This window comes from Arachis stenosperma, chromosome 5 (genome assembly GCF_014773155.1).
Source record: "Arachis stenosperma cultivar V10309 chromosome 5, arast.V10309.gnm1.PFL2, whole genome shotgun sequence".
Classification (NCBI taxonomy): domain Eukaryota; kingdom Viridiplantae; phylum Streptophyta; class Magnoliopsida; order Fabales; family Fabaceae; genus Arachis; species Arachis stenosperma.
In genome coordinates this window covers 134126882-134149745 of record NC_080381.1, presented here as the reverse complement: position 1 = coordinate 134149745, position 22864 = coordinate 134126882, and the positions used below count along the sequence as shown (strand labels likewise).

At 37.5% G+C, this 22864-nt stretch overlaps 1 non-coding gene across 1 annotated transcript; it reads right to left on the bottom strand.

The window, feature by feature from the left end:
* Positions 1-230: 230 nt before the first annotated feature.
* LOC130983759 (small nucleolar RNA R71) lies at positions 231-338 on the bottom strand. Its single transcript, XR_009087737.1, has one exon. It is a non-coding gene; the product is annotated as a small nucleolar RNA R71 (small nucleolar RNA).
* Positions 339-22864: the final 22526 nt, after the last annotated feature.

Below are 22864 nucleotides of genomic sequence, written 5' to 3'. Positions count from 1 at the left end.
GACTTCCATTGGAAGATCCTCATCAGTTTTTAGCTGAATTCTTGCAAATCTGTGACACTGTCAAGACTAATGGGGTTGACCTTGAGGTCTACAGACTTATGCTATTCCCTTTTGCTGTAAGAGACAGAGCCAGAATATGGTTGGACTCACAACCTAAAGAAAGTCTGAACTCTTGGGAAAAGCTAGTCAATGCCTTCTTGGCAAAGTTCTTTCCACCTCAAAAATTGAGTAAGCTTAGAGTGGAAGTCCAAACCTTCAGACAGAAGGAAGGTGAATCCCTCTATGAAGCTTGGGAAAGATACAAATAATTAATCAGAAAATGTTCCTCTGATATGCTTTCTGAATGGAGCATCATAGGTATTTTCTATTATGGTCTGTCTGAACTATCCAATATGTCTTTGGATAGCTCTGCTGGAGGATCTCTTCATCTGAAAAAGACGCCTGCAGAAGCTCAGGAACTAGTTGAAATGGTTGCAAATAACCAATTCATGTACACTTCTGAAAGGAATCCTGTGAACAATGGGACAAATCAGAAGAAAGGAGTTCTTGAGATTGATACTCTGAATGCCATATTGGCTCAGAATAAAATATTGACTCAGCAAGTCAATTTGATTTCTCAAAGTCTGTCTGGAATGCAAAATGCACCAGGCAGTACTAAGGACGCTTCATCTGAAGAAGAAGCTTATGATCCTGAGAACCCTTCAATGGAAGAGGTGAATTACATGGGAGAACCCTATGGAAACACCTATAATTCTTCATGGAGAAATCATCCAAATTTTTCATGGAAGGATCAACAGAGACCTCAACAAAGTTTCAATAACAATAATGGTGGAAGAAACAGGTTTAGCAATGGCAAGCCTTTTCCATCATCTTCTCAGCAACAGACAGAGAATTCTAAGCAGAACAACTCTGACTTAGCAACCATGGTCTCTGATCTAATCAAAACCACTCAAAGTTTCATGACTGAAACAAGGTCTTCCATTAGGAATTTGGAGGCACAAGTGGGACAGCTGAGTAAGAAAGTTACTGAACTCCCTCCTAGTACTCTTCCAAGCAATACAGAAGAAAATCCAAAAGGAGAGTGCAAGGCCATCAACATGGCCGAATTTGGAGAGGGGGAAGAGGCAATGAACACCACTGAGGAAGACCTCAATGGACGTCCACTGGCCTCCAATGAGTTCCCTAATGAGGAACCATGGGAATCTGAGGCTCACACTGAGACCATAGAGATTTCATTGGATTTACTTCTGCCATTCATGAGCTCTGATGAGTATTCTTCCTCTGAAGAGGATGAGTATGTCACTGAAGAGCAAGTTGCTAAATACCTTGGAGCAATCATGAAGCTAAATGACAAGTTATTTGGTAATGAGACTTGGGAGGATGAACCCCCTTTGCTCACCAAAGAACTGGATGACTTGTCTAGGCAGAAATTACCTCAAAAGAGACAAGATTCTGGGAAGTTTTCAATACCTTGCACCATAGGCACCATGACCTTCAAGAAGGCTCTGTGTGACCTAGGGTCAAGTGTGAACCTCATGCCTCTCTCTGTAATGGAGAAGCTAGGGATCTTTGAGGTGCAAGCTGCAAGAATCTCACTGGAGATGGCAGACAATTCAAGAAAACAAGCTTATGGACTTGTAGAGGATGTTCTGGTGAAGATTGAAGACCATTACATCCCTACTAATTTCATAGTCCTAGAAACTGGAAAATGCATGGATGAATCCATCATCCTTGGCAGACCCTTCCTAGCCACAGCTAAGGCTGTGATTGATGTTGATAGAGGTGAACTGATCATTCAAGTGAATGAAGAATCCTTTGTGTTTAAGGCTCAAGGATATCCCTCTGTCACCTTGGAGAGGAAGCATGAAGAGCTTTTCTCAAAACAGAGCCAAACAGAGCCCCCACAGTCAAACTCTAAGTTTGGTGTTGGGAGGCCACAACCAACTTCTAAGTTTGGTGTTGAACCCCCACATTCAAACTCTAAGTTTGGTGTTGGGAGGTTCCAACATTGCTCTGAGTATCTATGAGGCTCCATGAGAGCCCTCTGTCAAGCTACTGACATTAAAGAAGCGCTTGTTGGGAGGCAACCCAATGTTCTAATTAATCTATTTTCCTTTGTTATTTTATGTTTTCTGTAGGTTGATGATCATGAGAAGTCACAAAATCAATTGAAAAAGCAAAAACAGAATAAAAAACAGAACGAAAAATAGCACACCCTGGAGGAAGACCTTGCTGGCGTTTAAACGCCAGTAAGGGTAGCAAATGGGCGTTTAACGCCAGAAAGGGGCACCAGACTGGCGTTAAACGCCAGGAAAGGGTAAGAAGCTGGCGTTAAACGCCAGAAATGGACACCAGCCCGGCGTTTAACGCCAGAATTGGCAAAGGGTGCATTTTTGCACGCCACTTGGTGCAGGGTTGAATTTTCCTTGACACCTCAGGATCTGTGGACCCCACAGGATCCCCACCTACCCCACCACTCTCTCTCTTCTTCTTCACCCGTTCACCTATCAAATCCCATCTTTCTCTTCACCACTCACATCCATCCTTCATAAAACCTCACCTACCTCACCATTCAAATTTAAACCACTTTCCCTCCCAAACCCACCCATAATGGCCGAACCCTACCCCTCTCTTCACCCCTATATAAACCCATCTTCACTCCTTCATTTTCACACACCCTAAACACTACTTCTCCCCCCTTTGGCCGAACCACAAAGCCACCTCCTTCTCCCCTATTTCTTCTTCTTCTACTCTCTTCTTTCTTCTTTTGCTCGAGGACGAGCAAACCTTTTAAGTTTGGTGTGGTAAAAGCATTGCTTTTTGTTTTTCCATAACCATTTATGGCATCCAAGGCCGGAGAAACCTCTAGAAAGAGGAAAGGGAAGGCAAAAGCTTTCACCTCCGAGTCATGGGAGATGGAGAGATTCATCTCAAGGGTGCATCAAGACCACTTCTATGAAGTTGTGGCCTTAAAGAAGGTGATCTCCGAGGTCCCTTTCAAACTCAAAAAGAGTGAATATCCGGAGATCCGACATGAGATTTGAAGAAGAGGTTGGGAAGTTCTTACCAACCCCATTCAACAAGTCAGAATCTTAATGGTTCAAGAGTTCTATGCCAATGCATGGATCACCAAGAACCATGATCAAAGTGTGAACCCGGATCCAAAGAATTGGCTTACAATGGTTCGGGGGAAATACTTAGATTTTAGTCCGGAAAATGTAAGGTTGGCATTCAACTTGCCCATGATGCAAGGAGATGAACATCCTTACACTAGAAGGGTCAACTTTGATCAAAGGTTGGACCAAGTCCTCACTGACATTTGTGAAGAGGGCGCCCAATGGAAGAGAGATTCAAGAGGGAAGCTGGTTCAATTGAGAAGGCATGACCTCAAGCCCATGGCTAGAGGATGGTTGGAGTTTATCCAACGCTCAGTCATTTTCACTAGCAACCGGTCCGAAGTTACTATAGACCGGGCCATCATGATTCATAGTATCATGATTGGAGAGGAAGTAGAAGTTCATGAGGTTATAGCCCAAGAACTCTATAAGGTGGCAGACAAGTCCTCTACCTTGGCAAGGTTAGCCTTTCCTCATCTCATTTGTCACCTCTGTTATTTAGTTGGAGTGGACATAGAAGGAGACATCCTCATTGATGAGGATAAGCCCATCACTAAGAAAAGGATGGAGCAAACAAGAGACCCCACTCATCATGAAATCCCTGAGATGCCTCAAGGGATGCACCTTCCTCCACAAAACTATTGCGAGCAAATCAACACCTCCCTAGGAGAATTGAGTTCCAACATGGGACAACTAAGGGTGGAGCACCAAGAATATTCCATCCTCCTCCATGAAATAAGAGAAGATCAAAGAATCATGAGAGAGGAGCAACAAAGACAAGGAAGAGACATTGAGGAGCTCAAGCACTCCATAAGACCTTCAAGAGGAAGAACAAGCCGCCATCACTGAGGTGGACCTGTTCTTTAATCTCCTTGTTCTTTATTTTCTTGTTTTTCGAATTTTCATGCTTATGTTTATCCATGTTTGTGTCTTATGATCATTAGTGTCTTAGTGTCTATGCCTTAAAGTTATGAATGTCCTATGAATCCATCACCTCTCTTAAATAAACAATGTTCTTAATTGAAAAAGAGAAAAATTGCATGAATTTTGAATTTTATAACAGATTAATTATTTTGATGTGGTGGCAACACTTTTGTTTTCTGAATGTATGCTTGAACAGTGCATATGTCTTTTGAATTTGTGGTTCATGAATGTTAAAATTGTTGGCTCTTGAAAGAATGATGAAAAAGGAGACATGTTACTGAGGATCTGAAAAATCATAAAAATGATTCTTGAAGCAAGAAAAAGCAGTGAAATCGAAAAAAAAAAGAAGAAAAAAAGAACGAAAAAAAAGAAAAAAAAAAGAGAAAGAGAAAAAGAAAGAAACTAAGTTGTGATCCAAGGCAAAAAGAGTGTGCTTAAGAACCCTGGACACCTCTAATTGGAGACTCTAGCAAAGCTGAGTCACAATTTGAAAAGGTTCACCCAATTATGTGTCTGTGGCATGTATCTATCCGGTGGTAATACTGGAAGACAGAGTGCTTTGGGCCACGGCCAAGACTCAGAAAGTAGCTGTGTTCAAGAATCATCATACTTAACTAGGAGAATCAATGACACTATCTGGATTCTGAGTTTCTAAAGAAGCCAATCTTTCTGAATTTCAAAGGATAGAGTGAGATGCCAAAACTGTTCAGAAGCAAAAAGCCCCGCTCATCTAATTAATACTGATCTTCATAGATGTTTTTGGAATTCATTGCATATTCTCTTCTTTTTATCTTATTTGATTTTCAGTTGCTTGAGGACATGCAACAATTTAAGTTTGGTGTTGTGATGAGCGGATAATTTGTACGCTTTTTGGCATTGTTTTTAGTATGTTTTTAGTATGATTTAGTTAGTTTTTAGTATATTTTTATTAGTTTTTAGTTAAAATTCACTTTTCTGGACTTTACTATGAGTTTGTGTGTTTTTCTGTGATTTCAGGTATTTTCTGGCTGAAATTGAGGGACCTGAGTAAAAATCTGATCCAGAGACTGAAAAGGACTGCAGATGCTGTTGGATTCTGACCTCCCTGCACTCGAAGTGGATTTTCTGGAGCTACAGAAGCCCAATTGGCGCGCTCTCAACGGCGTTGGAAAGTAGACATCCTGGGCTTTCCAGCAATATATGATAGTCCATACTTTGCCCAAGATTTGATGGCCCAAACCGGCGTTCAAAGTCACCTTCAGAATTCCCAGCGTTAAACGCCGGAACTGGCACCAAAGTGGGAGTTAAACGCCCAAACTGGCACAAAAGCTGGCGTTTAACTCCAAGAAGAGTCTCTACACGAAAATGCTTCAATGCTCAGCCCAAGCACACACCAAGTGGGCCCGGAAGTGGATTTTTATGTCATTTACTCATCTTTGTAATTCTTAAGCTACTAGTTTCCTATAAATAGGATCTTTTACTATTGTATTTTACATCTTGGGATCTTAGATCATCTTGAGATCTTTGAATCTTTTGATCACTGGGGGCTGGCCTCACGGCCATGCCTAGACCTTGTTCTTATGTATTTTCAACGGTGGAGTTTCTACACACCATAGATTAAGGTGTGGAGCTCTGCTGTACCTCGAGTATTAATGCAATTACTATTGTTCTTCTATTCAATTCAGCTTGTTCTTATTCCAAGATATTCATTCGCACTCAAGAACTTGATGAATGTGATGATTATGTGACGCTCATCATCATTCTCACTTATGAACAAGTGACTGACAACCACTTCTATTCTACAAGCAAACAAGGCTCTAATGTTTATCTCTTGGGTTCTTTAACCGGAATCTTCGTGGTATAAGCTAGAATTGATGGCGGCATTCAAGAGAATCCGGAAGGTCTAAACCTTGTCTGTGGTATTCTGAGTAGGATTCAATGATTGAATGACTGTGACGAGCTTCAAACTCGCGATTTTGGGGCGTTAGTGACAGACGCAAAAGAATCACTGGATTCTATTCCGACATGATCAAGAACCGACAGCTGGATAGCCGTGCCGTGACAGGGTGCGTTGAACATTTCCACTGAGAGGATGGGAGGTAGCCACTGACAACGGTGAAACCCTTGCATACAGCTTGCCATGGAAAGGAGTAAGAAGAATTGGATGAAGACAGTAGGAAAGCAGAGAGACGGAAGGGACAAAGCATCTCCATTCGCTTATCTGAAGTTCTCACCAACGAATTGCATAAGTATCTCTATCCTTATCTTTATGTTTTATTCATATATCACCCATAACCATTTGAGTCTGCCTGACTGAGATTTACAAGGTGACCATAGCTTGCTTCATACCAACAATCTCCGTGGGATCGACCCTTACTCGCGTAAGGTTTATTACTTGGACGACCCAGTGCACTTTCTGGTTAGTTGTGCGAAGTTGTGTTTATGCCATGGTATTGAGCACCAAGTCTTTGGGGCCATTACTAGGGATTATTTGAGTTGTGAAAAGTAGTGATCACAATTTCGTGCACCACTAACCAACTAAAATAGGAATTAAAATTTATTTAACAATATATACAAAAGAGAAAAAAATAGAAAGAGTTTACCATAGTGTCTTCCACCTAGCACTTTTAGTTATAATCATTAAGTTGGATATTGGGGGAGCCCCTTGTTATGGTGGCTTATGCTTATACTCATCTTTGAATTTCCAACAATGTTTGGATCTCCAAAATGCTTCAAGATTAATAATTGATTGCACCAAGTTTTGATGAAGTTTTAAACAAGCTATAGAGCTCCCAAAGTTGATCCTCGTCTTGTAATTCGGGATCCCAAATCTTGTTTTCACACCCGTTTTCAAGTTGATCATTAAAATTCTATATGGGTAGCAAGCAACTAGAATTCCCATTCAAACACACAAAAATCTTCTTAGACTCACTCAATTGAGCATCACACCAATCCTTGAACTTAAACCTTGAGCTTTCAATCATAATGAATTAAGAATTGTATTTTCAACCACTAACCATCTCCATTTTGCTCTTAAAGCCACAAAGAGCTCTAAGTTGACCATCCGTCTCAAGTAAACCATATTCAAGAGGAATAAGAAAGCTAAGAGATATAAATTTTATCCACTTGAAAGAAAGAATAGATGGTGGTTCCTTAGGGAGAGATGTCTCCAACGGTATTGACAAAGCAATTTTCACTCCCATTCGTCCCGTTTTAGGGACTTCAACCACTTGATAAGATTCTTCAATTTCAATCTTTTCCTCACTAATTCCTTCTAACTCTTCTCCATCATTCAAGTCATAAGTTGGAGGTTGAGTGAAGTCTACATCAACATCCAATTCAAATTCAATGGGAGAATGTTCATCAAGTTTAAAGAAATCATATGTTGGTGCGGAACTATCATCAATAGGAGGACTTGTTGCTTGCTCCATTTCTTCCAATTCTTCATTCACAATATGCTTTGAAGGTTGTGCACTATCCTCCTCAACATCACTTTTAAGATTAATGGAAGAAGGTTCTACAACTTTAAATTCCTCTTTGCATTCAACATCTCCTAAATCTTCATCCACTTCTTCTTCTTCAATAATTTCGGCTTTCTTCACTTGTTTCAATACAAAAGTCCACTCCTCATTCTCCACTCGAGATTTTAACCTCTCTTTCATACTATGCTCTTCAATTGATTCTCCATATTCGACAATGGGAGTGTCTTGATTGCATAAGCGTTGTGAGGCTAAGTTAGTTACTACCTCGACTATGGTAGCCATGAATTCTTCTTGCCTCCTTAGAACTTCACATTTCCCTTCAAGAATTGAAATGAGAGTGTTATCCATAAGTGCTTAAGGTGGAGAGGAGGATTCATTGTTTGGAAGAAAGGTTTCATAATTGAAAGGTGGTTCATATTGATGAGTATGGTGAAGTGGTGTATATGGAATTCCTGGTTCTTGGGAGTATTGGTATTGAAATGGGGGTGGTTCTATAGGTCTTCGTTCATAATAGTCACAAGGGTGAGGTATATAAGGTTGATGGATGGGTAGATATGGGTTATGGGAAGGTGGTTGGTAAGATGAGACTTCTGAGTAAGGTTGAGAACAATGTTAAGGAGTTGATTTATATTGGTGTGCATTATAGGGTGGATTATGATCATTGTCGAACGGAGAAAATTTTTATGGATACCAAGAAGTCCATTCAAAAGAATGCAGTTTCTCTCTCAATTGACTTCCAATCACATAGCGCCTACCATCATTGAAGTTCGCATTTCCTGCAACATAGTTATAACTAAACTCAAAGTCAAAAGGATGAGAATTCATAGTGGAAATAAAAAATAACAAAACAAAAACTATTAAAAAAATAAAGAAATAAACTCCTAAACTAACAAAAACTAGTAAAGAAACAAAAAGAAACTATTCACAATATTAACATATATACAATAATTGATGAGTTTGGAAAACTCTTGTTTAATTTTGATGATGAACAAACATTATTAAATATTTAATTACAAAATTATTAATTTGATCTCAACTCATATTTTCTTAATTAATAATTTTGTTGTGTAGATTTTGTGTTGGGCCGAAAATGAAATTCTGGATTAAGCCCAACTAGCCTTACTACATGCTTCTCATGCTATAAAGCTGAATTATTATTTGGGCCGAACAAAAACAAAAGAAATGTTGCAAAGCCCAAGTGAGAATTTTGTTCAGCTTTGATTTTAAAGATTATAATCAACAAAGTGAAGCTGAATTATGATTGGGCCAAAATGAAACCTATTGCTACCAAGCCCAATGTTGATGAATGTTTCCATGCCTTATTCGAATCCATGAAGCAAATGAAATGCCTAAATGCTTCCAACGGATTCCACTTCATTATTTTGAAGGATTTCAAATTTAATTAATGCATTGGAAACATAAGAAAGAGAGAGAAGATTGATTTGATGGCTATTATGACACTACACGCTACTCAACAAAGGGAAGTGGGAAATTTGAATTCATTTTTACTCTCTCTCTCTTTGTTCATTGATTATTGTTCAAATCCATTGAATATTTTCTCTCTTCTCTCTCATTCCTTTCCTCTTCTTTCTTCGGTCATTAACCAGGAAGCCATGGAAGCTACTTGGAGCTACCAAAAGGAAAGAAAAGCAAGGCTAAAGACCATCGAGTTGATGGCACGAAAAAGAAAAAGAAAAGTATGCTGTGGCTGAGATTATCACCTAATCTGGTAAGATTTGGTGAGGTAATCTCGGATCCTTCATGCTCAAAAAGGAAGATGAAGATTCGGCCAGCTTGAGGGAGATTCTTGAAGCATGGCTTGTCTTTGATTCTGCTCAACCAACACAGGAAGTAGCTAGAGTGGCGAAGTGATAGTTGAGGCAGAGATTGAAGCAGATGAAGTCATCATCATCATGAAGCATCAAGGGCCAGAAATCCATCTTGGAGAGGAAGCCAAGGATGGAGCGCCCGGATTGATGAAGAGTGATGACCAAGGAAGGATTAGAGGTATTTGCATGTTGGTTTTTGCATGAGTTACCTATTTTCTCTGTGTGGCTGAACCGGTTTTTGTTGAAGGAAAAGAATCTGAGCTCGGGTTTGTGTTTCAACTGTGAAGGCTTCACTTCTCTATAAAAAGAGGTGAACAGTCATGGTTTGATTCAAGGAGAAAATTAGAGAGTGCATGGCACAGAGTTCTCAGAGCTACCTGAGCTAACAGATTTCTCTTCTCCTTCAATGTTTTCTATTTTGTATTTTTCTGTTTAATTTTGTCATGTCTTGAGTCTTATGGAAAAAGGCAAACAGTGAATTTTGTATGAAAAAGCCATAGAGCAGAAAAAGGCAGAGAGTGTAAAATTAAAAGAAAAAGCCATAGATGTCTTAGAGTTCCTTTGTACATCTGTGTTGTGTTTCATGATTCTGTGGGAATCCCCTTGTAAGTTGGGTTAGCACTTTACAAGTTGTAATCTGGATGATCATAGTGAAATTCCATCATTGTTGTGATGGATACTGGATGTAGGCTGCACTGCACTTAACAGCTGAACCAGGATATATCTGGGTGTTATCTTATCTCTCTTCCTACTTCAATTCTGTTTTTACTGTTCAGATGAAAAATAAAAAATGTCTCGTGTCAAGTGACGAGACAAAATGAAAATGTCTCGTGACTAGGGACGAGCTAAAAACAGAAAAGCTACTCCTAAGCCCAGCAAGTATCAGCAAGCAAAAAGGGGGCTAAGATTCAACCCCCCTTCTCTTAGCCACTGAAACCATCAATTGGTATCAGAGCTTGGTCTCAAAGAGATCAAGCTTTGCAGCTTGGAGTAAAGATCCTCATGGCAGAAAACAGTGGCGCAAGTGTGTTGTCATACAATCTGGCTGAAGGTCAATCAAGCAACAGACCTCCTCTTTTCAATGGGAAAAATTATACCTATTGGAAGGAGAGGATGAAGATATTTGTACAAGCCGTGGATTATAGACTTTGGAAGATCATCTTGGAGGGACCTAAATTTCCAACTACCACAAATGCTCAAGGAGTAATCTCTCTTAAACCAGAAGCAAGCTGGACCGAGGAAGATAGGAAGATGGTGGAGTTAAATGCCAAGGCAACCAATCTGCTCAACTGTGCCATCAGCTTTGAGGAGTACCGACGAGTATCACGATGCACAACGGCAAAGGAAATCTGGGACAAGTTGCAAATCACTCATGAAGGAACTACCCTTGTAAAGAAAACTCGGACATACATGTTAAACAGGGAATATGAGATGTTTGCAATGAAGGAAGGAGAGTCCATTGATGAACTGTTTGAACGGTTCAATATCATCACTGTTGGCTTAGATGCTCTTGGAATCACACATTCAGAATCTGTGCTAGTGAGAAGAGTGTTGAGATGTCTCACAAAAGAGTGGGAAACAAAAGCTTTAATTATTTCTGAGAGTAGCAACTTAGATTCTATGACACTTGATGATTTGAGAGGAAATTTACTTGCTTTTGAAAACTCCTATTTGAAAAAAGATTCTAAAAAGAAAGGAATTGCTTTTTCTTCTATGACTAACCCCCTGGATGATGAATCCAGTGATAACTCTTCTGAAAATGAGTTTGTGTTGTTTGCAAAAAAATTCAGGAAAATGATGAAACTCAAAGGCAAAGGCAGCAGCTCAAGAAGGATGAAGAAAGAACTTAGCAAAGTAATATGTTACAATTGCAAGGAAGTGGGGCATTTTAAATCTGATTGTCCCAAGTTAAAAAAGGAGGAAAAGCCGAAAAAGGGAAAGAAGAAGGGACTGATGGCTTCATGGGAAGATTTAGAAAATGACTCAGATGATGATGATGAAGAATCTGAGACTAAGTCACAGCCTTGTCTCATGGCAAATGAGGAAAATCAGGTATTCTTTCAAAACCCTAACACTGAAGACCTTCATCTTATGATAGATCACCTTTCTGAAAAAATAAGATATTTTCTAACTGAGAATCAAGATCTTGAACAACAAAATATCATTCTTAAAGCAGAAAATGATTTTCTCAAAGAAAAACTAAGAGAGGTCGAAACTGCTTGTGATCTTGTGGAAGAGAATAAGCAGTTAAGAGCCCAAGTTAGAAGCTGTGAAAGTGACCATTCTGTCCTTGCATATGTAAATTGTTTTAAGCAAAATGAAGAGTTGCTTAAAGAGGTTAAAAGACTTAAGGAAGACTTAGCCAAGTTCACCCAAAGTTCTGAAAATTTGAATCAAATCTTGGCTAGTCAAAAACCTCTTTATGATAAAGCTGGGTTGGGTTTTTATAAATCTGAAAAATCACATTTTGAAAACATTGCTTCATCTTCAAATGATACAAAGTATCAAGACCCAACTCGCTTTAACAAAACAGCAACTCCAAGATTTTGTAGGCTATGCAATCGAAGTGGACACTTTCCTATCCAATGTTTCTTTGGTGAAAGAATGATTGGTGATAAAGTTTGTAAAGTTGTTTTTGACTACAATGATTTGGGACATAAGAGATGGTTTAACGTGAAAGGATCCAAGAAAATTTGGATACCTAAGGTCACTTGAGCTTATTGTGTAGGTATGCCTAGCATCCAAGAAGAAAGAAAATATGTGGTACATGGATAGCGGATGCTCTAGGCATATGACCGGGAAGACAACCTTCTTCATAAAGCTTGATGAATATGATGGAGGTTTTGTCACTTTCGGTGATGATGCAAAAGGAAAAATAGTGGCTGTTGGGAAAGTGGGTAAAAATCTCTCATCTTGTATAAATGATGTCCTCCTTGTACATGGCTTGAAACATAACTTGCTTAGTGTTAGTCAATTGTGTGATTTGGGCTTTAAGGTTATCTTTAAGAAGCTTGTTTGCCTAGTTGTTTGTGAGAAAACTAGGGATGTTCTTTTTGAAGCTAAAAGATGCAATAATGTGTATGGATTAACTCTTGAGGATTTAAAGGAACAAAATGTAACATGCTTTACCTCTCTTGAATCTGAAAAATGGCTTTGGCATAGAAAGTTGGGTCATGCTAGCATGTACCAAATTTCTAAGCTAGTCAAAAAGAATTTGGTTAGAGGAATTTCAAACATCAAGTTTGATAAGGATCTTACTTGTGATGCTTGCCAATTGGGCAAACAAGTAAAATCCTCTTTTAAATCAAAAGATGGAATCTCAACCAAAAGGCCATTGGAAATGTTACATATTGATCTTTTTGGTCCTACTAGAACTCAAAGTTTGGGAGGTAAACACTATGGTCTTGTGGTGGTAGATGATTACTCTAGATTTGGTTGGGTACTTTTTCTTGCTCATAAGAATGATGCATTTTATGCCTTCTCCACCCTTTGTAAGAAAATTCAAAATGAAAAGAATTTGAAAATTGCCCATTTGAGAAGTGATCACGGAAGAGAATTTGAAAACCAAGACTTTAAAAAATTCTGTGATGACTTAGGGATTTCTCATAATTTTTCATACCCTAGAACCCCCCAACAAAATGGGGTGGTTGAAAGAAGGAATCGAAGCCTTCAAGAAATGACTAGGGCCATGCTATGTGAGAATGATATTCCCAAATTCTTATGGGCTGAAGCTGTGAACACAGCATGTTATATTTTGAATAGAACAATCATTAGAAAAGGGTTAAAGAAAACTCCTTATGAGCTATGGAAATGAACCCCTCCAAATCTTAAGTACTTTCATGTTTTTGGATGTAAATGCTTTGTACTTAACAATAAGAAAAACCTTGGAAAATATGATCCAAAATCCTATGAAGGAATGTTTGTTGGATATTCTACCACAAGCAAGGCCTATAGAGTTTATCTCAAAGAGCATAGGACCATAGAGGAATCCATACATGTTACTTTTTGTGATTCTAACTTAATTTCCAGTATTGTAAAGGATAATGATTCAGATTGTGAAGAGGATGGAACAAGTAAAGAAAATTCCAAAACTGTGGAAAATGAAGAATCTGTCAGCCCTGTTTTATCTCGTCAGATTGAAGGAGAAACTTCCATTTTGTCTCCTGAGCAGACACGAGAAACTGAAACAGTGAGACCATCAGAAGTACATCAAAAATCAACACCTGTCCGAAAGCCTAGAGAATGGAAGTCCATGAGGGGTTATCCTCATGATTTCATCATTGGTGATCCCTCTCAAGGTGTAACCACAAGATCCTCCACCAAAAGGCAAACCGAACCTAGCAACTTTGCTCTCTTGTCACAAATGGAGCCCAACAATGTCAAACAAGCTCTTGAAGACCCATCATGGGTCAAGGCCATGCAAGAGGAGCTCGCTCAATTTGACAAGAATAAGGTTTGGACTTTAGTACCTCATCCGGATGGTAAGAAGGTAACGGGTACTAAGTGGGTATTCAAAAATAAACTTGGTGAGGATGGACAAGTTATTCGTAACAAGGCTAGATTAGTGGTCCAAGGTTACGATCAAGAAGAGGGAATAGATTTTGATGAGTCTTTTGTTCCGGTAGCTAGAATGGAAGCAATTAGGTTGCTTCTTGCCTATGCTGCCCATAAAGGTTTCAAAATATTTCAAATGGATGTTAAATGTGCTTTCCTTAATGGCTTTATTGATAGAGAAGTGTATGTGGCTCAACCCCCCGGTTTTGAACATAAAGATTTTCCTAATCATGTGTTTAAACTTTCAAAGGCTTTTTATGGCCTTAGACAAGCTCCAAGAGCTTGGTATGAAAGGCTTAGTGCCTTCTTGTTAGAAAATCATTTTCAAAGGGGAACCACCGACACTACTTTGTTCATTAAAGTTTCTAATGATGACATCCTTCTTGTTCAAGTTTATGTGGATGATATTGTATTTGGATCAGCCAATGAAACCTTGTGTGAAGAGTTTGGAAAACTCATGACTAGTGAGTTTGAAATGAGTTTAATGGGAGAGCTAACTTTCTTTCTTGGCCTCCAAATTAAACAAACTCCTAGTGGTACCTTTATTCACCAAGGCAAGTATGCAAAAGAATTGATAAAGAAATTTGGCTTAGAGAATTCCAAACCAATGGGAACACCAATGCATCCTAATACTAAACTTGAAAAGGATGATGATGGCCTAGATGTGGATGAGACACGGTATAGAGGAATGATTGGTTCACTAATGTATCTTACATCCTCTAGACCGGATATTGTTCAAAGTGTGGGTGTATGTTCAAGATTTCAATCTCACCCAAAAGAATCCCATTTAACGGCTGTTAAACGCATCATTAGGTACATTAAGGGAACATGTGATTATGGCTTGTGGTATCCAAAATCTGATGATTTTTGTGCAGTAGGGTTTTGTGATGCAGATTATGCGGGAGATAGGGTGGATAGAAGGAGCACCTCCGGCATGTGTTGCTTCCTTGGAAGTTCACTCAACATGTGGTCAAGCAAGAAACAAGCCACAGTGGCTCTATCCACAGCTGAAGCTGAATATATATCCGCATCTGCTTGTTGTTCGCAATTAATTTGGTTAAAAACTCAATTGGAAGATTACAAATTAAAGATCAATAGTATACCCTTATTTTGTGATAACATGAGTGCAATAAATATTTCAAAAAATCCTGTTTTGCACTCAAGAACAAAGCACATTGAAATTAAATATCATTTCATTAGAGAACATGTGCAAAAGGGTACTATTGATATTCAATTTGTAAAATCTGAAGAACAACTTGCTGATATTTTTACAAAACCCCTCTGTGAAGATAGATTCTGTTTGTTGAGGAAAAGCTTGGGAATGATTGATTTAAATCATGTTGAAAATCTGTGAATTTCTGACTCTGTTCAATTTTATCTCGCAGGTCTAGACGAGATAAAAATAAATGCATGATAGGAGAGCTATGCTTAAGGGGGAGACTGCGCAGAAACAAATTCCAATGGGTCCCACTAAATCCCTTTGATCTATCTCTGACTGTTTTGTTAATCATACAATTTTTGAAAACCAAATCTCAAAGTTGTCCTATCATATCTAGTTGAAAAAAGGGATAATGTCAAATCAAATCCTTTCTTTTCAACTAAATCCCTTGATTCAAGGAACCCTCCTTTCAAATTTTTGGGAAACCGCTCTGGTTAATAACCGCGCATAATGACCATTAACCACTCCCATCATCTCTCTCCAATCAACATTTAATGCTTCCTTAACCTCCCTCCACTCTCCACCTTCGGCCAACATTTCTTCTTCCACCCCCATTATCTCTCTCCCCATAATGAAAAAGAAAACTGCATCAAGAAAGAGTGGAAGAATCAATCTCTCTCAAAAACCGTTCACTCCACAAACACACACTCATATTCACATTCACTCTACATCTTCTTCCTCTCCCTCTCAATCTGTCAAACAAACACCCACCATGAGAAAGAAGATTGCTCACAAGAGTTCTGGCCGTGGCAAAAACAAGGAGCACAGTGTTAAAGAAGAATCATCTCAAACCTCACCCGTTCCTTCTCCACCGCCGCGATCACCAAAGAAGGCAACACCACACACATCAGGAAAAAGTTCTCAGAAGCCCAAAGGTTTCGTGTTGCATGAAACCAGGGAACCAGCAAATCTTGAGTCACTGGAATTCAAGAACAAGTTTCACAAGCCACATTCTCACTATGATCCATCCAGATTCCTGACATGTGCATTTTATGAATTCCATCAAGAAATTCTGGAAAAGAGGCATATCTGTCCCTCCTACTTGGTGAATCTTGATCAACTGTCAGCCAAAGGAATTATTTTGCAACCCCTGTTTGATAACATCAAATGGTCTCCACTGCTACACACTCACAAAATGGTATATCGAAAATTGGTTAGGCAATTTTATGCGAATCTCAGACTGATTGATGGTACTCTTCACTCTTATGTGAAACGTGTGCATATGGCTCTGAACACTGAAACCATCAGTGCTGCCCTTGGTTACACGGACGAGGGACCGAGGGTATACATGAGTGACAAATGGGATGATCATGTTGGGATTACTTACAAGCAAGTTCTCTCCCATATCTGTGCAAACATGTCTGGATTAGATGGCACTGTTCCTACTCACAAAGCTCTTGGACCAACCAACTCATTGCTGCATCGCATCACTACCCACATTTTAACTCCACAAAGTGGTTCTCACAATAGGGTAACTGTATCTGATTCCTTAATAATTTTTGCCCTTGTTACTTCTTCTCCTATTTCATTTGCTTATCTCATGATCAGACATATGTGGGACTGTGTAAGAAGTACCAAAAAGGCTAATTTACCTTATGAAATGTTTCTCACGTGTATTTTTGAGTACTATAAGGTAGATTTAACAAATGAGACTGTGGAGAACAAAATTTCTATGATCAAAGGCGGTGGTGCTGTAAAAGGAACAAAGAGTAAGAAATCAATGCCAATGGACAGTGACCTTGAAAGCCAGTTTGAATCCTCTAAAGCAACCGAGTCAACAAGGGAAATCCTCACCGAATTCTCTAATATGTCTACTCTCATGATTCAATTCCATAGGGCTGCTCGAAAGCTAGCCTATGAAAATGAACGTGCCTGGGGGAGATGTAAAGAGCGAGTGGATATGATGCTGGAAAACTTGGAAAAGGATCTGGGCACTGGCAGTGAAGAAGATGTTGCAGACTCTGATTACAATTTGTCTGATGATTAATGACTCTTTTCTTTTACTTGATATTGGCTCTATTAGGCTCAATCTGTTTTTTGTATGAGCATAACTTAAAACTCCCTGCTCTGTGATACTTTGATACACTCCTATTTTTTTGTTGTTACTTTGTTGTTATGGTTTTTTTTTGTGGTGTTCCTCATATTTTGTGCAGGTGCCCCTTGATGACAAAAGGGGGAGAAAAGCTGAAAATTGAAATCTGAAAAACAGGGGATGAAATTTTCTGTTGAAAATTCATGATCACCCTTGTTAAAAGATATATTTTGATGCTTGATGATAGCATTGAAACTGCTCTTGCCTCATTATAATTGATGCTACTGTTTTATAATGATTTGGCAATGAATGAGTGACTGGTTGTTAATTAACCTTGATGAATATGCATGATTGTATTGAATATTCTGTTTCATCCTGGTTAACATGCTGGATATTTTTGGCAGTTCCTTTAAATTGTATAAAGTATCAAAAACTGCCTTATTTTGCTCTACAAATATTTTCCAAACTGCCTTATTTTTCTCTACAAATATTTTCCTTCATGTTGTTTTGCTCTGATATATTAAACAGGAAAATGTTTGGATATTTTTGAAGTTTGTAATTTATTGAGCAGTAAATCAGTTTATGATATCAAATGAGTTTTGATTATCAATTAAAAATGCTCATAGATCAAGCATTTAGTATCATAAAATTTGCTAAATAACATTGTTACTTGAAGCTTGATTAAATGTCACAAGTTTAGTGCTTCCCTTGGTAAAATAGCATACATCAAGGGGGAGCCATGTGATAATCTGAAAAGGGAAAAATTCAATCCTCAAAGGGAGTACTCGTACTCAATCTTTAAATTTCTTTTCATTTCAATTTTAATAATGTTTGTCATCAAGGGGGAGATTGATGAGTTTGGAAAACTCTTGTTTAATTTTGATGATGAACAAACATTATTAAATATTTAATTACAAAATTATTAATTTGATCTCAACTCATATTTGCTTAATTAATAATTTTGTTGTGCAGATTTTGTGTTGGGCCGAAAATGAAATTCTGGATTAAGCCCAACTAGCCTTACTACATGCTTCTCATGCTATAAAGCTGAATTATTATTTGGGCCGAACAAAAACAAAAGAAATGTTGCAAAGCCCAAGTGAGAATTTTGTTCAGCTTTGATTTTAAAGATTATAATCAACAAAGTGAAGCTGAATTATGATTGGGCCAAAATGAAACCTATTGCTACCAAGCCCAATGTTGATGAATGTTTCCATGCCTTATTCGAATCCATGAAGCAAATGAAATGCCTAAATGCTTCAAACGGATTCCACTTCATTATTTTGAAGGATTTCAAATTTAATTAATGCATTGGAAACATAAGAAAGAGAGAGAAGATTGATTTGATGGCTATTATGACACTACACGCTACTCAACAAAGGGAAGTGGGAAACTTGAATTCATTTTTACTCTCTCTCTCTTTGTTCATTGATTATTGTTCAAATCCATTGAATATTTTCTCTCTTCTCTCTCATTCCTTTCCTCTTCTTTCTTTGGTCATTAACCAGGAAGCCATGGAAGCTACTTGGAGCTACCAAAAGGAAAGAAAAGCAAGGCTAAAGACCATCGAGTTGATGGCACGAAAAAGAAAAAGAAAAGTATGCTGTGGCTGAGATTATCACCTATTCTGGTAAGATTTGGTGAGGTAATCTCGGATCCTTCATGCTCAAAAAGGAAGATGAAGATTCGGCCAGCTTGAGGGAGATTCTTGAAGCATGGCTTGTCTTTGATTCTGCTCAACCAACACAGGAAGTAGCTAGAGTGGCGAAGTGATAGTTGAGGCAGAGATTGAAGCAGATGAAGTCATCATCATCATGAAGCATCAAGGGCCAGAAATCCATCTTGGAGAGGAAGCCAAGGATGGAGCGCCCGGATTGATGAAGAGTGATGACCAAGGAAGGATTAGAGGTATTTGCATGTTGGTTTTTGCATGAGTTACCTCTTCTCTCTGTGTGGCTAAACCAGTTTTTGTTGAAGGAAAAGAATCTGAGCTCGGGTTTGTGTTTCAACTGTGAAGGCTTCACTTCTCTATAAAAAGAGGTGAATAGTCATGGTTTGATTCAAGGAGAAAATTAGAGAGTGCATGGCACAGAGTTCTCAGAGCTACCTGAGCTAACAGATTTCTCTTCTCCTTCAATGTTTTCTATTTTGTATTTTTCTGTTTAATTTTGTAATGTCTTGAGTCTCATGGAAAAAGGCAAACAGTGAGGTTTGTATGAAAAAGCCATAGAGCGGAAAAAGGCAGAGAGTGCAAAATTAAAAGAAAAAGCCATAGATGTCTTAGAGTTCCTTTGTACATATGTGTTGTGTTTCATGATTCTGTGGGAATCCCCTTGTAAGTTGGGTTAGCACTTTACAAGTTGTAATCTGGATGATCATAGTGAAATTTCATCATTGTTGTGATGGAGACTGGATGTAGGCTGCACTGCACTTAGCAGCTGAACCAGGATATATCTGGGTGTTATCTTCTCTCTCTTCCTACTTCAGTTCTGTTTTTACTGTTCAGATGAAAAATAAAAAATGTCTCGTGTCAAGTGACGAGACAAAATGAAAATGTCTCGTGACTAGGGACGAGCTAAAAACAGAAAAGCTACTCCTAAGCCCAGCAAGTATCAGCAAGCAAAAAGGGGGCTAAGATTCAACCCCCCCTTCTCTTAGCCACTGAAACCATCAATAATCAATAACAAGCACACATTGCAATTCTCCAGCAACGGCGCCAAATATTTAATGCGAGAATTAATGTCGGTTCGGAATTTCACAAGATAATCGCGTTGATAGTATAATCTAAACCGACAAATAACTCTCACAATCAAAGTTTAATTTTGTTTATCACAATACAAACCAATAAAAACTGAGAGTATTTAAACATCGGGTCGTCTCTCAAAGGAATTGCAGTGAGGTATGCGTGTTACCGGTTATGAGTCTAAAATTGGAGGTTTGCGGATAAAGAGGCGAGAAACTAAATGACAAGAAAGTAAAACTAACAACTAAAGAAGTATAAATGCTAAAAGACACTCCTGGCAAGGATTGAGAATTAAAGCTTCCTTTTCAAGTCATTGACCACGAACATGGTGATTATCTAGAGTTAATCTCATTCAGTCATCTCTAACATCGAGAGAAAGTCAAATAGGCATAGTCAGTCTTAATCTATAGGTCTTACTCGTTAATGAAAATAAGTACAACTAACAACTTTCAATCACCAATCAATATCAAACATCAAAGATATTAAGATCACCTTCATTACTCAATTCCAAGCTAAGAGTGCAGAAATCTACTCTAAAGCTCAAAGTAGTATTTCTACAAATACTTGGAAGGCATAAAATGAAAACATGGTAAAATTGCAATAATAATAAAATCTAAAGCTACTAAATGTAAGATATCAATAATAACAACTCAATTAAATATCAATAAATATAAAAATATCAAATTGCATTAATAGAAATTGGAAGTAACAAGATGGTTCATACAACTAAAAGTGACAAAATAAAGGAAATAACAAGTAAAACTAAGAGAATTAAGGCAATTCAATAAGGGAAGGTAAAGAAAATCAAATCAAAACAAGCATCAAAACCTAAATCTAAGAGGAATTAACTAAATCTACCATAATTTTAGAGAGAGACTAGAGCTTCTCTCTGTAGAATATAACCTAAAACATGATCTAAACTAAACCTAATTACTCTACCCTTGTTCTTTCTTGAATTTGACTTGAAATAGCTTCAGAAATGAGTTGGATTTGGGCTTGAGGAGGTCTAGAAATCGCCAGCCACGTTTTTCTTAAGTGAATCATGTGCTTCACGTCGTGCATACACATGAGACATGCATATGCGTGACATGGTGAAATCCCAAAGCATGCGTACGCGTAAGGCATGCGTATGCATGACCATGAATTGCTCTAAAACTTTATTTCTTCATGAATTCTCCACTTTGCATGCTTTTTCTTCACTTCTTCAATCCAATATTTTCCTTTTAAGTCTGAGATCACTTAACAAACACATCAAGGCATCGAATAGAATTAAAGTAAATTAAATTAGACAAATTAAGGGTCTAAACAGTATGTTTTTACTCTTAAGTACAACTTAGGAAGAACTCACAAAACTATGCTATTTTAGTGAATAAATGTGAGATAAGTTGATAAAATCTACTTATTTCAATACAAGATAAATCATAAAATTGTAATTTATCACTACCCATTGTATCAATCTTAGTTTAAAAGATATAATAAGTATTCCTCACATAGCTGACCTTGTCCCCTGTGCATCAAAAGTGATTATGTGTATTTACAATCTTATGATCTTCTTGTCTTGGCTTAGAAAAAGAAAAAATTGGAAAAAAATTATTTTCATTACCTTAAAAAGTATATACAATCACAAGGAAGATTTACAAGCATTGATGGTGGATAAATTTTTCACTTCTTATAAATTAGCAAAAAGTGCTAATGAAAAGATTGTTAGCTCAATTGTATTGGATAGTAAATTTTGGGAGGATTGTGTTATTACTGTGAAAATTATTGGTCTTCTTATTAAGTTGTTTAGGATGTTGATGTTAATGAGAAACTTTCTTTGTGATATGTGTATGAAGGCATGCAAACGAGCCAAAAATGCTATAAAGATAATGTTTAGAAATCGAAAAAGTTTCTTACACATCTTACATAAGTATCCTGAAAATGCAGTAGGATAAGCATTTGAAGCGTGCTCTCCATGCATCGGCTTACTTTTTAAATTTAACTTTTCTTCTATAGTGAGAATTTTATTGAGAAGATAAATATTTTGATGTCTTTACTAGATTTGCTTGATGTTAAAACACTTTATAATGACTCAGCTGCTGTAATGCAAGAAATACAATTGTATCGAGATCGTAAAGAAAGTTTAGGGAAAAAAAAGTGCTTTGAGAGTGACAAAGAGACTTGAACCTAGTAAGTTATTTTATTTCTCAGTTCAATTCAGTTTGAAGGCGTTTTAAATATTGAGTAATAAATAATATTTGATTTTATATCTATGTAGGTAAATGGTGGAGGTTGCACGGTGGGAGTGCTCTAAATTTGTAAAAAATGATAATTTATCTTCTTCATCAAACATCTTTATCTCAATGTGAGAGGAACTAGAGCCTTTTTGAATAAATCCATTCAAGGAGGAGAAATCTATTAGAGCATCAAAGGCTAAGTGACATTGTTTACGTAACCTACAATCTGTGCTTTCAATTTAGTTGCCTTCAAAAGAAGAGGAATTATAATCCAATTGACATTCAAAATATTGACACGGTAGATTTTTGGATAATGGCAGATGAAAATGATTCTAAGTTTATTAATGGAGACATGGAAGGCATTAAAAATTTAATATACACTGATAATGTTATGCCTTTATATCCTAATAATGAATGAAATAGCAAAATTTGTTTCATGCAATAAAAATATATGTTGTTAAGTGTTAACTTTGGATTCTTATTAACTTTTTATTCTATTTTATTAGATGGAAGAGATATAGAAGTTGATGTGGGTATGCCTAATGCTATAATTGAGTCTTCGAATATAACTTCTTTTGGTGGTATTTCTGAAGACATGACTTTGAAAACTCTATTAATGATAGATATCTTGAAGCACTTAATGATGATTATGATTTTTGATGATTAATGCTTTTGTTTAGTTGAAAAATTGTTTGTCAATGTTGTTTTTTTTGTAGTAAAACATTATGTTTGTCATTTATGTGTGTTTTAATCTATTTTAGTTATAAACT